The following is a 14,196-nucleotide window of genomic DNA, read 5'->3' as shown; positions in this document are numbered from 1 at the left end:
CCAGGGAGGTTTCTGAGCCTGGGGAGGATCCTGTGTCTGGGCAAGGAGACTGGGAAATGCCCAGGGCACCAGAGGATGGAGCTGGTCCCAGGGATGCACCTGGAGGTGAGAGGGACAGACAGTGCTGTGTGTTCCTGGGATGCCAGATGAATTGCTGCCATATTGAGACCCCACAGTCTGGCAAGAGACCAACCTGCCCTGGGTGTTTCCCTTGGGGGGGACCCTTGGTGGAAGAGGGAGGTGAATATTTCTCCACTGGTGAGGAGAAGGGAGGAAGGTGATGTACAGGTCAGGATGGGCACCTCGTGGGACGATCACTCAGTGGGCTGCCTTGCTGCTTGCAGGGACACACCTGCACCCCCAGAGACGTGCTGAGGCCCCTGGAGCTGAGGGAGATGCCTGGTCCCCTCCCCAGGACAGCACAGGCTATGACGATGCTGAAGAGGTGTCTCTGGCACATCCCCCTGAGGACACCAAGGCTGTGACACCAGAGCTCAGTGCACAGCAGCCCCTGAGCCCTGGGCCAGCACAGCCCGTCCCGGCCATGCAGCTGGGTGCAGCCAGGAGGGAGGAGAGGTCTGTGCAGCTGGGAGAGCCCTGAGCACCAGGGACCCATCTCCCTTCTCCCAGGGGCAGCAGAAACAGCCCGGGGTTTGCTCTCTGTTTATTCTCCTGTGGTCACTCTGTGCCTCCCCACTTGTTCCTATTAAAGCCTTTGGGGTAGGAAGGGGTATTTTTCTCCTTCTTAACTCTGTGGGAGGGAACTCCTCCTCCCTCTCCTTCCTCACTGACCCTGGTGTGTCTGGGATCTTTCCTCATGTTCCCCTCTCCTCCCTTACCCCTGTCCCAGTCTGGCATTTGTGCCCTTTCTAAACCCACCCTCACAGAGCAGCACCCCCTCTGCTGATGTGCTCAGCTGATGGCAGCAGTAGGGCTGCTGCAGGGCTGCCTGGACGTGGGGGAACCGGAATGGGGAGCCCAATTTCCCTTCTCACTGGGGCTCCTGCTGCCTCTCTGCTGCCAAAACTACTGATGTGGAGTCCCACACAGAGTAACATCTCTGCCACTGTCAAGAAACCCAAATGATCCGCTGGAGGGGGAGGGAAAGAGAGAATGCCCTGACACTGAGGGAGTAAAGGGTTGGGGTGACCAGTTGAGGGTTGGGGTGAAAGGGGTTGATGTTGGAGGGAAACTGTCAAAGCCGGAGGCCAATGGCCAAGGGTTGGGTCAACTGGGACAACTCTTGATCCAACCATCAAAGATCCCCGGGCATAAGGATTCCCTGGGAAGGGGCTGGAGATGGTTTGGACTCCCGATACGCATCATCAGTCAATGACGATGACACGGCCACCGACTACTGTGCCAGAGATGGTGGTGGTGGTGCTGATGGTGGTCACCACGCCATTGCCATGTCCCCAACTCCTGGCATCTCCCTGGCATCCTGGCACAAAGATCCAGGTCTCGTTCAAGCACAAACTCCAAAAACATTGGAATTTCACCCAAATTCTTCCCGGAATCCCGGCCACGACTCATCCAGCTTCACGTCTGGTCACTGCAGGATGTTCTCCATGCCCAAGGAACCAGGAATTCCCACAAATCCTCATATCTCCACCAAAATCCTCACATTTCCCCCAAAATCCTCTATTTCCCCCCAAATTTCCTAATTCTCACATTTTCCCCAAAATTCTTTCAAGGGAAGAGACTGTTACCAAGACTGTTACCAAGGATGGGTGCCACGACGAGAGGGAAGATGCTGCCAATCAGTGTGATTGATAAAGCAACTTCACCTTCATGGCAAGCACACCCTTCCTTTGATACTGTTCCTACCAGGTGTTGTACTTGTCGTATTCTAATTGGCTCTTAGCTAAAGGTGACATTTACATACCCCACCCATCTTGCACCCTGGGAGTCATGTCTCTTTCTCAGCCCCAGGAGCACTGAATCCTTATCACACCTCCTGCTCCCACATCTTGTGGCCTTGCTGCACGAGACACAAGAACACCCTGACCGATTGTTGACCCTTCTGTGCTCACCAACACGGCGTGGGGCCTGGTCTGACTGAGCTACACAGGCGACTGCTTGGACAGCTGCTCCACAGGCTCATGGCCTTGCTTCTCAAGCCATTCTGCAACACCCAGGAGGCCAGGAAGGACAACAGCATCTTGGCTTGTATCAGAAACAGGGTGGCCAGTAGGTCTGGGGAGGGGATTGTGCCCCTGTGCTGGGCATTGGTGAGACTGCACCTTGAGTGCTGAGTCCAGTTCTCAGTTCCTCACCATAGAAGGACATTGAGGTCCTGGAGTGAGTCCAGAGAAGGGTAATGAGGCTGGGGAAGGGGCTGGAGGGCAAATCCTGTGAGGAGCGGCTGGGGGAACTGGGGGTGTTCAGCTTGGAGAAGAGGAGGCTGAGGGGAGACCTTTTCACTGCCCTGACAGGAGGGTGCAGAGAGGTGGGAAATGGTCTCTTCAGCCAGGGGACAGGAGATGGGACAAGGGGAAATGGCCTCAAGCTGCATAAGGGCAGGGTCAGATCAGATGTGAGGAAGAATTATTTACTAAAAGAGTTCTCAGGGCCTGGAACAGGCTGCCCAGGGAGGGGGTTGAGTCACCTTCCCTGGATGTGTTCAAAAAAAGGGGTAGATGAGGTACTTAGGGATCTGGTTTAGCTTAGGATGGGAACAGCTGGACTCGATGATCTTAAAGGTCTTTTCCAACCTTGTGATTCTGTGATTCTTTTTAATGTTTTCAGAAATGACCAGACAACTGGGCTGGAGGGTGTCTTAAGTACATTTGAATATGACACCAAATTGGGAGGAGCTGTTGACTCTGCTTAGGGTGGAGAAGCCTTGCAGAGACCTGGACAGATCAGAGAGCTGGGCAGTCACCAACACCATGGAGTTTAACAAGGGGAAGCACCAGATCCTGCACCTGGGAAGGGGCAGCCCTGGCTGCACATACAGACTGGGGGGTCAGACACTGGAGGGATTTGGGGGTCGTGGTCAACAACAAGTTAAACACGAGCCAGCAGTGTGCCCAGGCAGCCAGGAGGGCCAAGCGTGTCCTGGGGTGCATCAAGCATGGCATTGCCAGCCATTCCAGGGAGGGGATTGTCCCGCTCTACACTGTGCTGGTGCAGCCTCACCTCAAGTGCTGGGTGCAGTTTTGGGCTCCACAGTACAAGTGGGACATAAAAATATTGGAAAGTGTCCAGAGGAGACAATGAGGATGGTGAAGAGTCTGGAGGGGAAGTCCCATGGGGAGAGTCTGAAGTCCTCTGGTTTGTTCAGCCTGGAGAAAAGGAGGCTGAGGGGAGACCTCATTGCAGTCTGTGGCATCCTGAGGAGGGGGAGAGAAGGGGCAGGTGCTGATCTCTCCTTGGTGGCCAGTGATAGAACCTGAGGGAACAGCATGAAGCTGTGGCAGGGGAGGTTTAGGCTAGATATGAGGGAGAGGTTCTGTACTGAGAGGCTGGTCAGGCCCTGGAACAGGCTGCCCTGGGGAGGGGTCACAGCACTGAGCTTGACCAAGTTCAAGAAGCATCTGGATGATGCGCTCAGTCCTGTGCTCTGACTTGGCTGGCCCTGTGTGGAGCCAGGAGTTGGACTGGATGATCCTTATGGGTCCCTTCCAACTCAGGAGATTCTATGATTCTATGACCATGACTGAAATCACCACTTAGCAGTGGATCTGCACAGCAGCACTTGTGGTTGCTCTCTAGATTTCCCTTCCCCTTGGACCATTCAGACACCTCCCAACCATCCAGCTGCTGCTCTGAGTTTCAGGGAGTTAAACCCTTGCCTTTCTGGCAGTTGTCTTACTCATTCTGTCTTTGGCCAGCTCTTGAGTTGTGGTGATTTCACAGTCTCCTTCCTCACTAGAACATCTCTCACAGGGTTAAGCTTTGTGGCAGGTGAACCTCACTGGTGGCAGATTGCACTTGGCATAGAGTGAGGAGTGTTGAATTTAATGGTGAATCTTGTCAGGTTTCTTGTGTTGTTGGGAAAATAACTCCCTGTGTGCTGCCTGTGTGCAGCCAGTTCTCTAAGGACAGCAGGGGAGCTGGTACAGAGGGGCTGTAATGCCCCACTGTGGAGTGCAGAGAGAGACCTGATGTAAGGACAAGGGATGCAAGTCCCAGTTGGCTGGTGAGAGTCATGGTGGGCTTGTGGAGATGTGCAGCAAGGTTGTCCCCACTGCCTCAAGGGACCCTTTTTCAGAGCAGTCCAGACCTCCTTAGGAGGCACCCTGGACCAATCTCAGTCAGAGGTTGTCACCTCTCCTCTACAGTGAAAATAATAACCTACACCCTTAAAAAGAAATCAATTTTACTCTGAGCTCCCTTTGAAACAGCTTCAATGATCTGTACATCTCTTGAAGACTTGAAGGTAATTACATGAAGAGACATAGCTCGTTAGGGCTTGCTTTTTATGTTTAATGAGCCCTGGGGTGCATTTGGTGCTGAGTCCTTGAAGCTCAGGTACTGAGAGGTAATTACACAAAAAACTCCATGTCAAAAGCAGAAGCCAAAGTACCTGAAGTATTAATGAGTCCCACTGAGAGCCATTGCTGGCTGAGCCTCCCCAGGGACTCGTTAGCACAGGTAATTGGAGGCCATGTTGGCTGGTAGGCAAAGGCAATGTACAAGCAGCTGAGATGCTGAGCAAGCCCTGGGTTGGTTTGATGAAGCAGAAAGGCCAAGCCCTGACCCCCAGCCCAGGGAAGACAGGTCCTGCCCCTCAGGCATTGCTCAGGCTCTTCCTGGGTCAATGTGGGGTGTGTAATGCTGAGGGAAGAACAACAGGATGAGAGTTTCTCCTCAATGTTGGTCCAAAGCCCAGCTAGAAATTCATCTGTCCTCCATTTAAATAAAAGAAAGAGCAGGGAGACCCTCCATCCCCTCTCAGATTCAGGAGGAAACATTGCTGAAAGATGAGGCCAAGGCTGAGGTGCTTAATGAAATCTTTGCCACTGTCTTTAGTAACAGGAGCAGTTGTACAGAGAGAATCCCATTCCCTGAGCTGGGAGACAGGGACAGGGAGCAGAATGAGCCCACCTCAATCCAGGAGGAGATGGTCCTGCTGCACCACAGAGATGTGCAGAGATCTGTGGGGCTGAATGGGATGCACCCAAGGGTGCTGAAAGAGCTGGCAAGGGGGGTTCACCAAGCCACTTTCCATCAGTCCTGGCTGACTGGGTCAGTCAGTGTAACCCCCTATATAAGAAGGGACAGAAGGATGATCAGGGAAATTACAGGCCTGATAGTTTGACTTTAGTCCCAGAGAAGCTGATGGAGCAGATCATCCTGAGCAGCATTATCCAGTTCATGAAGAACCCCCAAGTGATCAGGCCCAGCCAGCTTGGGTTCATAAGAGCAGGTCCTGTTTGACCCACTGAATCTCCCTCTATGACAGGGTGACCTGCTTCTTGGACAAGGGAAGGGCTCTGGGTGTTGACTACCTTGACTTTAGCAAGGCCTTGGACACAGTTTCCCAGAACTTTCTCCTAGAGAAGCTCACTGCTTGTGGCTTGGAAACTGTGGTGGTTCAGCCCCGAACAATGGCTGAGCACCACATGCTGCTCACTCACTCCCGGAGGAGAAACAGACAGAGTCTCTGTGGGTTGGGAGAAGGACAGTTTACTGACAAAAGCACCATAAAAAGGGAACAATATCAGCCCAAATTGCACTCACACCCAGTGATAGCACAGAGAGTACCTTACAAACCCAACAATAACAGAGTGCTGCACCATGCCATGACCACCCCTCCCCAACCAGCCCAATTTCCTTTGATGGGGAAGTGATGTCAGGTGGTGTGGAAAAAGAGCCCAGGCAAACTCAGGTCACCTGTGCTGGCTGTTTGGGGAGGTGAGCTCTGGCCTGGCCAGAACCAGGACTTTATCCACCCCTGTTTCCACACCATTGACATCATGCCTGGATCTCACTATTTCAGAGTCCTGGGGAGGTTCATCACATCATTTATCCTTTATTTAGACCATCTGCCATGGACTGATTTTGTTATACACCAACAATTTAGGGGCTGTCCTCACCTAGAACTAAAACGCCCCAGTGTACACGCTGGACTTCACCATCCTTTCTCACCACCCACCAAGTGCACCCAGGTCCCTGAGATCAAGCAATACCACAAATGGGTTTGTCTTTGCCTGTAGCAGGAATAACGTGGTCAGGTTTTGCCAACTGGATTTAACGCGCACTACAGGGACTTTATCCCCCTCTAGAGTCTCTGGAAGTTTTGATTGGGCATGGCTTCACCTCTGGCCCTTCAGGTGACAACAGGGGTTGGTGTCTGAGCAACTCTCTCCTGGCCTCCACCCTCAGTAATACCCATGGGAAATGGGACCAGCAGCTCCCAGGCAGCCATGCCCCTTATCCTTTGCAGGGGGTCAGACCCCCCTGCCTGTCCCTGCCTGGGGGTCCTGTCTCATGCAGAGACAAGGAAAGGTGATTGTCCTGCCCAGCTCTGGTTTGACCAGGAGAAAGGACTCTAATGGACACAAGGATTTCTCCCCAGCCAAGGGAGGGAACGTCAGAGAGGACTTCAGTTTCTTTCCAAGAGGGTTCCCTGGAGCTCCAGGGAGGAGTCCAGAGGGGATGGAGAGTATGATGTCTTCACCTGCTCCTCTGCTGGGAGCTGGGCTGGGCTCCTGGGATGGGCAGTGGGAGCTCAGAAATATTGCAGCTCTGCAGAGAGACAGCTCTGGCCAGGAGCAGCTCCTCTGCCAAGCACACAGGGCTGGGGACACTGCCTGGAGTCACCGAGGGGAGACCTGTGAGGCTGAGAGAGCTGATGGATGCTGAGAGCTCACTGGAGGAGAAATCTCCACAGCCTCTGCCTGGTATGTCTGTGGGTGCAGGGCAATGCAGGTTCTGTTCCTGGAGGGATCTCCTAAAGCTGGGACATGGGGCAGTGTGTGGGGTCTGTCAGGGACACAGGTTCTCTCTAGGACCAGAAGGTGCTGCCTGGAAGGGATGCCCTTCTGCCCCATCAGAGGGACAGGGCAGGACAGCTGTCTTCTCCTGGGCATGGTTGAGGAGTGCCCAGGGCTGTCCTTGTGAGCAGGGTCCTTGTGACCCAGGGTCTGTGTGCTGGGGCAGGGACTCTGCTGCTGCCAGGGGTCAGAACTCAGCCTGGCTTGTGGGCTTTCCACAGTGATAGAGACAGCAGCTGTGGGTTGAAGGAGTGACCCAGGGAAGGGCAGCACAGGTTCCCTCTTCTGTAAGAAAATGCTGCCTGGGTCAGCTTTACTTCCAGCTCCAGCTGATTCTTGAGACATTCCAAAGGGACTTTGAAAAACAACATCAAGGAATCATTTTCCAGCAAGGCAGTGTCTGCTTTGACTGTTCCTCTCCTGTGGGCTGTGCTGTGGTAGATGAGAACTTACTTCTCCCCAAAGAATATGCAATGAAAACTCAAATCTTATTAAGACTTTGGAGCTTTGCCTGAGCCCTGCACACACAGAGGTTCCCAGGGCAGAGCCCTGATGCCAGGAGGGGTCTGCAGAGCAGAGCTGAGCACAGGGCAGGTTGGATGAGGTCTGTGAGCACAGACTGGGAGGTGACATGGGCAGAGAAAAGCAGCTGCAGGGACAGCTCCAGGCAGCATAGACATTGGCAAGGAGGAAGAGTGAGCTGCTGCCAGCAATGCCCTGGCAGTGGGGATTTGGTACCTCCCTGACATCACCCACTGTGCTGAATCCTTTCCCACAGCAACCCCCTGGTTTCTGCCACCCAGCACAGACTCTGCACCCAGACTTCCACGTTTTCAGTCTGAGAAACCTTCGAGTACCTGTCTGTCTGTCCCTGTCCTTGCAGCCCTGGCTGGACTGTTTCTCACTGTTTCCCTTCCTGTCCTTGCTGCCTTTGTCCCACCATTACCAAAGCTCTGCTCTGCCCTCAGGTGACACTGGAGTGACAGTGCTGAAAAGCTCCTTCCTATCCACAGGGGATTTAGTCTGAGATCACTCCATCCTTCTATGTACTGACTGCTGCCAGGCAGGACTGAGTTCTTGAGAGCCACAGCTGACCCTCCTCCCAGCAGTGACACGCTCAAGCCAGCACAAAGCAGACCTCCCAAAATGGTCCTGACAAAAGTCTTCCTGAATACAGGGAGTCAACCTGAGGGCATTCCCTAAGAATTAGAAGATGTTTTCCTAAAAGAAGAGTTCCATCACTTCTCACTGTGTCTTTTCCTCCTTTCACAGGTCTCCATACCTGACAGCAGCAGATGTCCAACAGCAGCTCCATCAGCCAGTTCCTCCTCCTGCCCTTTGCAGACACACGGGAGCTGCAGCTCCTGCACTTCTGCCTCTTCCTGGGCATCTACCTGGCTGCTCTCCTGGGCAATGGCCTCATCATCATCACCATAGCCTGTGACCACCACCTCCACACCCCCATGTACTTCTTCCTCCTCAACCTCTCTCTTACTGACCTTGGCTGCATCTCCACCACTGTTCCCAAATCCATGGCCAATTCCTTGTGGGACACCAGGGCCATTTCCTACACAGGATGTGTGGCTCAACTCTTTTTCTTTGTAATTTTGATGTCCACAGAATTCTGTCTTCTCACTGTCATGGCCTATGACCGCTACGTTGCCATCTGCCACCCCCTGCACTACGGGACCCTCCTGGGCAGCAGAGCTTGTGTCCACATGGCAGCAGCTGCCTGGGCCAGTGGGTTTCTCTATTCTGTGCTGCACACAGCCAATACATTTTCAGTCCCCCTGTGCCATGGCAATGCTGTTGAGCAGTTCTTCTGTGAAATCCCCCAGATCCTCAAGCTCTCCTGCTCAGATGCCTACCTCAGGGAAACTGGACTCATTGTGGTCGGTGCCTGTTTAGCTTCTGGTTGTTTTGTGTTCATTGTGGTGTCCTATGTGCAGATCTTCAGGGCTGTGCTGAGGATCCCCTCGCAGCAGGGACGGCACAAAGCCTTTTCCACCTGCCTCCCTCACCTGGCCGTGGTCTCTCTGTTTCTCAGCACTGCCATATTTGCCAACCTTAAGCCCTCCTCAATCTCCTCCCTATTTATGGACCTTTTAGTGTCATTTCTTTACTCGGTGTTTCCTCCAGCAGTGAACCCCCTCATCTACAGCCTGAGGAACCAGGAGCTCAAGGATGCCATGTGGAAACTGATGACTGGATTTTTAAGCAGCAATGTCATATCAAAAATTGTGTAACTGATGTTATGACCACTTGCTATTCAGTAGGGTTTAGTTTTGGGGTATTTTTCCTTCTAGTTTGTCCAAGCTCTTATAACATGCTCCACGTACATCCCATTCCTAATTCAGTATCTACAGGTCTTGTGTTACCCAGAGACTTCGTAATGATGAGCTCTGCTCTCTTTGTTTCAGGTCTACTTTTCTTACTTTTGCTTTTTTCTTACATTTATAAAAAATTACAATCAGATTTTCATCAGCTGAATCTCTCCAGTACTTGTCTGAAATGGGAGTGCTTTCCCACCATGACAGACAGGAATTTCCAGGAATTTTATACATGGCAACAGAAGAAATACTCACCTTCCCCTCTACCTGTGTTACTGTTAGTCTGTCTCTTTCATCTCCCCATCATCCAGGTGTTTCCACCTATCCTGATGATACAGCCATGCCTTAGGACATCTTGTCAACAGAATAGATTGACACATGTAATTCACTTTGATCACAGGTTTCCACCTCAGCATGCTCTTTGGTCCTTGTAGCTGCTGATCAACTCTCCAGTTTCTGCTTTGAGCTACAGAGTGTTGGAAAACATCCCATCTTTCAGAAGTCTAATGAACTGTTCTGTCAGCAGGTCAGTGTGTTGATAAGTGACCTTTCTGTGTATCTGATTGAAACTGTTCTGGGAGAGAATCTCCTCTGAGAGCTGACCCCCTGCACACGCTGCTTGGCCGTAGCAGCAGCTGAGGAGAGAGATTTCATGGGTATTAAACTGTGTCATGTTGAACTGCTGTTTGGTGTCAGAGAAATCTGTCTGTGCCTGTGAGCACAGATGATGCCAAGAAAAGTGTTGGGAGTCCCAGGAGGCCAGTGAGGGAACTGCTGGGCTTGGGGAAGAGTAAGATTCTTTATGCAGGGCTGGATCTGAAAATACTGCTTTTCCTGCCCGTCCAGATCTCCTTAGGAGACTGACACCCATTGCATAATGTGGCTGTCACTGCTTCTATCAACTGAGCCATGACAGGAAATAGTCATGAAGAGAAAATATCCTCCATTGTAATATTCCTTTTAACTGTTCATCATTAAATACCTAACTGAAATCCAATTATTTGTAGAAGTCTGGATTTTTTTAATGAAAAGGACTTGAACAGATATGCTTGTTAAGGCTTTCAGTATTTCCATGAGCCCCTATTGTATATTTGCTTCTGAGTCCACAGACCCCAGATACTAAGAGGAGAGTGAAGAAACCTCTTAAAATGTCAGTCAGACCTAATGCCCAAAGAACCTTGAAGCGTTCATGGGCCCTACTGGGAGCCATTGCTAACAAAGCCGTCCCATGAACATCTTACACCTTTCAAGTGGAGGCCATGAGGACAAACCCAGGCAAAGCACAGGCAGCTCTGATGCTGAGGACACCCTGGCTTGGTCTGATGAAGCAGAAATGCCAAGTGCTGACCTCCAGCCCCTGGGCAGGGAGATCCTGACCCTCACCTGTGTCTCAGGGCTCTTTCCTGGGATGTGGGGAGTGTGACACCAAGGGAAGGACAGGGATGTGACACATGGAGGTCTACCTTGGGGTGGGTGCAAGGGGACAACAATGCTCTGTGGCCATGAGGACAATGTGTCTCCTCTGAAGCCTCTGTGGCAGGGACATCAGCCACAGCTAAGGGGGCAAAGACCTCGTTACTATCAGGCCCTTTCATCCTGGCTGGCACCCTTGGCCATCTGCACCACAGCCCACCCCACACTCCCCTCTCCCTCCTCACCAGCTGATCCCAGAAACACAAAGCCATCAGCTCATCCTCAAACGTCTCTTGAGTGACGTTTTGCACCACAGCACTATCCTCAGAATGACATTTCTTTATCTTCATGGCCACTCTGACCTTCAAAGCTGCAGTTTCACAGGGACTTCCTTCTTTGTTTTCTTTCCATGTTGCACAGAGTGGGTTTCCCTCAGTCTCCCCTTCCCCAGGCTAAAGAAGCCGGGTCTCAGCCTCTCCACACAAGACCCCTCACCATATCTGGGCAGACTTTTATCTGACAACGTGACAGTTCCTCCCCTTCCTCCAGACCAGGGAGCCCCACACTGGGACTGACTGCTCCAGACTTGGCCTCACTGGTGCTGAGTCCACATGGACCAGAACAGCCCTTGTCTGCGTGGCCATACTCCTGACAGTGCAGCCCAATGTGCTCATGGCCAGATTCCTGTTCAGCACCTCTGACTGCTATGGCAGCCCCTGGAAAGACCAAATTCTTCTCCTTGCAGCCAGTTCTCCACCCATCATCTCTGAGCTGCCTTGATGTGGGGGTGTTGTGCTGGAACCTTTTCTCATGGTTTCACCTCATGGGGGTGACCACATGAAAATTAATTCCACCCCAGATAATTAAGATCAGAATAAGAAGATCTCTTCTGGATGGGAATCTTCTTGATGTTTTTACTCAAATCTAATCCCAGAGTTTCTCAAGGTTGGTTTGAAGTGACACTCCATTGTGTCAATGGTTCCTGTGTGCTTGCAGATGGCTCTCCAACTTGGGGTGCCACTAACAAAGTGACAGCAACAGGTGTTAAAGAAGGGGAGAAATAAGAAATAAAACCAAGAGATCCTTTCTAAATGACATTGGAGTGGGCCACTGGAAGAAGCCTCATGTCCTCACAGTGTGTTCCCCCTTGTCTTGGAACAGAACCACTCTTGTAGCTGTCTGAGGGTCAATATAGGAGGGCTCAACTCATGAGAATGCTTTTGGAGGACAGTGATGATGTTACTAGACTCTGACAATCACAGAGTACCCAGCTGAAAGGGAACTCAGGGACTATTTGGTCCAACCATTTTCAGCAAGGGCTCAGTCTCAAGAAAAGCACCACACAGACCAACTGGCCCCACCCCCCATCCCACTGACTCTTACAAATGTCTGATGTTGGGGAATCGGTCACTTCCCACGGAACATTGTGCAAACCCTGGTTCTCAGGGTAAAAGTTTCTTCCTATGTCCTTGGGAATCTCTCCAGGAGGAACTTGCACCCATTATTCCTCAGCTATTTCATGTGATTCCTTCTAAAAACAGGAGTCTCTCCCTTCTTTGTAGACAGACTTTCAGTACTGGAACCTGGTTGTGATGTCTCCCCTAAGCCTTTTGTTCTGAAAGGTGAACAAAACCAGCTCCCTCAGCCTTTCCTCAGATGACAGGCTGCCCAGGCCTTGGGTCATCTTTTTGGCCCTTCTCTGCACCTTCTCCAGACTGGACAGAACTTCTTTCTTTTTACAGCAGCGACCAAAACTGCACCCAGAATTCCAGGCACGGCCTGACAAGTGCTGAGTAGAGTGGGACAGCGACTTCTTTATGTCTGCTGGTGATCCCCATGCTGAGGCACCTCAGAGTTGTTTGCCACAGCAGCACTCTGTTTATTCCTGGTGAGCTGCTTGTTCACAAGAACCCCCAGGTCCCTTTCCACAGAGCTCTTCTCCATCCAGGTGGATCCCAGTCAGTGCTGCACTCCTGGGTTATGCTTTCTTACCTCCTAGACCCCACACTTGACCTTGCCCACTCTTCCAGCCTGTCCATATCTTCCTTTTGGGTGGCAATCCCTTCCCAAGTGTCTACTTTCCCTGCTGAGTTCAGTATAACCCACAAACTTCATCAAGGTTAAGTTTTGATAAAAGTTCAGGAATCTTCTTCCAGCTCCCCAGTGCACGACAGCAGGGCGGGAATGTGATTGCCTTATGACTCTTTTGTATCTTTGGAGTTGTTCTTGGCACTACTACTTGCAAGGAGAAGTTTAATGAGATTGAACAAGGGCAAGTGTAGTGTCTGTCATCAGAGGAAGAACAACCTCAGATACCAGTATATGTTGGGGACTGGCCTGTGGAGAGCAGCATATGGGAGAGGGACCTTTCTCCTGCCAAGCACTTACTTGCACACCCCCTCAGCACCATATTGCCTGCCTGCTAAAGCAGTGTTTGGGGAGATAATATGGTGTTTGGGCAGAATAAAATGTGCTGGGGGATTAAGAAGGGCCTGCAGAACGAGGGTAGCTGGGGGGGTGGACGTGGGGGGTGTAGGGGCATCTAGGGGAGATATGGTGGGATTTGGAGGGGAAAAGGCAGGGGGTTGGGGGAGTAATATGGTGCTGAGGACTGTAGATGGTGCTGGGGGGTTAAGAGGGCTTATGTGATGTTGGGGGAATCCAATGCTGTTGGGGTTGTCACGGGGATGCTGGGAGGATTTGAGGAGATTTAGGGGTGAAAAGGGGGGATTGGAGGGCAATGGGGCTGCTGGAGGGGCACCAGTGTTTCTAAGGGGGTCTAAGGGGTGGGCTTTGAAACTGCAGCTTTGAAGGTCAGAGTGGACATGAGGATACAGAAATGTCATTCTGAGGGCAGTGCTGTGGTGCAAAATGTCACTTTGAGGAAGTGTGGATGAGCTGGTGGCTTTGTGTTTCTGGGAACACCTGGCTAGTATGGAGACACAGCAGTACAGGCAGGGACATCATGGGGTGATAACAAGGTGGGGAAGGGCATTGGGTGCCTGCAGCCTGCAGGGAAACAGGCACAGGCATGGGGCAGTGTGGGATGGGCTGTGGTGCTGATGGCCAAGGGTGCCAGCCAGGCTGAAAGGGGCCTGATAGAAAGGAGGTCTTTGCCCCCTTGGCTATGGCTGATATCTGAGCAACAAAGGCCTCAGAGGAGAGACGTTGCTCTCAGGGCCATGGGGGATCATTGCCTCCTTTCACCCACTCCAGGGGAGGCCACTAACCAATTTCCCTAGGATTTTGGGTGCTTTGTTCCACTTCCCATTCCCACCTTTCACCTCAGGGTTCTAGGTATCAGGAGAGAAACTGGTCTTACTACTAAAGACTGAGGGAAACAAAGTACCTCAGCCTTTTCCTCATCCTACATCACAATGGTTCCCCCACATCCAATGGAGGTGGGAGATTCTCCCTGGTTCTCCTTTCGTTATTAATGTATTTATAAAACTAATACCAACAGGAGGGACAGGGAGAATCACTCACCTTTATTGTACTTCACAAATAAA

The 14,196-nt window shown here is 51.7% G+C and overlaps 1 protein-coding gene across 1 annotated transcript in view; it reads left to right on the top strand.

Moving 5' to 3' along the window:
• LOC311203116 (scavenger receptor cysteine-rich type 1 protein M130-like) overlaps positions 1-14,196 on the top strand; it is a gene marked incomplete at both ends in the record, with an annotated part of 343,740 nt that overhangs the window by 326,592 nt on the left and 2,952 nt on the right. The gene's annotated exons all lie outside the window — the stretch shown is intronic.

The sequence above is a fragment of the Gallinula chloropus genome (genome assembly GCF_964237585.1).
Source record: "Gallinula chloropus genome assembly, chromosome: 35".
In the NCBI taxonomy this organism is placed as follows: Eukaryota; Metazoa; Chordata; class Aves; order Gruiformes; family Rallidae; genus Gallinula; species Gallinula chloropus.
The sequence above is the reverse complement of the archived record's forward strand: the minus strand, read 5'-3'. Positions and strand labels throughout refer to the sequence as shown.